This window comes from Eucyclogobius newberryi, unplaced genomic scaffold (genome assembly GCF_026437365.1).
Source record: "Eucyclogobius newberryi isolate DKJ021-1_F unplaced genomic scaffold, fEucNew1.0.hap1 SCAF_14, whole genome shotgun sequence".
In the NCBI taxonomy this organism is placed as follows: Eukaryota; Metazoa; Chordata; class Actinopteri; order Gobiiformes; family Gobiidae; genus Eucyclogobius; species Eucyclogobius newberryi.
The window spans coordinates 17,909,584-17,912,231 of record NW_027315768.1 but is presented as its reverse complement, the minus strand read 5'-3'; positions in this window follow the sequence as shown (position 1 = coordinate 17,912,231).

Below are 2,648 nucleotides of genomic sequence, written 5' to 3'. Positions count from 1 at the left end.
TTATAGGCTTCTGGTGGATCTTGAGCTGAAGTCAATAGTGTTCTGGTCTATATATGTAATTACAAAAAGCATCTATTCTTTTGTGAATGCTTCATGAACAACATAAACCATCATCTATGCATATGTTTGGCTACACTGATGTTAAAATCAATACTCCGGATGTCTGGAAAAGCTTGGAATGTTTATTGGATACGAGCCGGCAGATAGTCTCTGTACTGTCTCGTTTGAACTGGCTTTAAAGTCTTTACTATTGACCAACACATTCATCTTCATTTGTTAGTCTTTAATGTCATTTTCACCAGTTTTGTCAGCACAGGTGGCATACGGAGGGATAAACTACGGAAGACCACTGGCAGCTCATTGGTTGCAGGATTGATTTTTTTGCTACTTTTCATGACCGGGCCCTGGAGAAGGACTGTCTCAATATAAAAGTCTCAAATGTCCCAAAGTCCATTTAAAACTATTGTATTAAGCTGTTTATATCCAAGCAAACATTTAGTTTTTTTAAATGTATTATTTAAAATTCTTATTAAATGTCAAATGAAATGTACTCCTTGTTTACAGGTTTATGCAGTATATTCTGAGGCTTGATATTTGCCCCTTTACGTTTGGAGAGCTTTTCCATGTGTCACCGTTTAAGAAAATAAAAGTGCTGAACAAATGAACTACATATCAGGCGTCTTGTCCACAGGAAAATAAAGAATACTCAAATATGCGTGACTCTCTCCAAATACAAATTCCAATGGCTTAATGCCAGGAGGAACAATTATAATATGGTTAAATGCTCTTAAAAGTCAATTTCTCATTATTTTAAATGGCACATGGAGGGGAGTCTGCCACTGTGTGAACACCGGTACATGGAATTCTTCCACAGTTTTTTCTTAGAAAGAAAATCTCCATAATGATGTAAATGCATACTGTAACATCTCATGCAGAGCACTAACATTGTCATGGAGATAGCTGACGCACTCTCCATCTGTAAAGTTACAGGGGGCAACTTGAAGGTCAAATCCTGATTACATTGTAAAAGTTTCCTCCTCCAACCTTTAGTTGATTAGAAATAAATTATTGTTTTAGGAAGTTGTAAAATACGTCAAAAACGTGTATTAATAAACTCGCTCCTCAAACAGATGATTAACAGCCGTACACTTTGACTGACGAATATAGCACCAGAGGAATAGGTGCTACAAGCTAATTAGTGTTGAATGTATACGTTCCACTGTGTCGTTCTAACTCCTTGGCTTTGGTGCACATGGCTAATATGATTCCTGTGATCTGGGAAACAAAATCATTACAGGCATCTGTTGTAATTAGTAATGATAACTAGCTGGAGCAGGCCCCGTGTTTGAGATGGAGTTAATGCCATTGGAACACTGCAGGGAAATCACAGTCTGCAGAAGAAAAGTGTCACTTGAACACCTGTAGCCTCTGTGATGTGTGTACTGAACATACAGCAATGTCCTGAACCCGAGTACACAAATTATAGTCATTATTTTGCAGGAAAGGAATAAATGCACAAAAAGTTGACTTGACATTCATTAAAATGACTCAAAATTATTTTAGTAAGTAATCTGTAATGATCACATGTGTATTTACTTTAATTCAACATCATCTATTATATTTGTTTCCTATTTGGAGTTATTATTTTATACAGACATGTTTGAAATACTGTTATTCTAGCTTTTCAAATGTCTTCACTTGAGTTGAGAAGTATGGACTGAAACATTTCATGCAGCAAAATATATATATTAGTAAATATCCGATGTACCATGTCCCTTATCTGATGCTGCAAAACAAAGCATCACATAAATCCATACAAAGATTCCATCACCACCAGCAACACGAAAGGTGCAACATAAAATGCAAATGTTATGCTAAATTATAATAGCTCGTCCTAGACAGAATGATCAGACTAACTGCGTTCATGCTGTGACTAAATAAACTCGACACAACACAACACAGGCTACGTTAGTATCACTGTGCTTTTTGTAGAATTGCTGTAGAGGTATTTACCATGTAATATTAGACACTGCAATCTTAGCCTTCTACTGCTACAATATTATTTTCATCACAGCACAACTACACTCTTTTAGATGCAATTGTCCTCAACGGGGACCCATAGTTCTAACTGCGGTGTAGCTAAAATTATATTAGCTTGTTCCACACCTAAAAACAAGTCTAACTTAGGCTGAAAACAGGGAAAGAAAGAATAAGCCGTCTCACCAAATCAAACTAAAGCTGTGACGTGTGCTGGGAATCAGCCTTTAGAAATAGATGCATGTGCTGTTTGGAACATATTCCAATATATATAATTTTATTCCATTTTAAACCCATTTTGCACAGCCAACCTAAGCTTAGCAAATAGAGCTTTTCCACTGTTTCACTCACACAGCTATTACTATGATTCAAAATGCTTGTAAATTGGCAGGATGATGGATGTGGCACAGAAAAGATAACAAAAGGAGGCTGTCCATCTATTGAGTCGTGAGACTGACAGCACTGTGCTTTGGTGTTCAATGAAAAACGCCACTGTGCTGTATCTGGTGAAGGCCGCGACGCAATTAGTGACGAGGAGGCACGCTGAGCAACAGGAGCAGGACAAACAAAGGGCTCAACAACCAACTGCCATTCTTCAGCATCACAGTTTA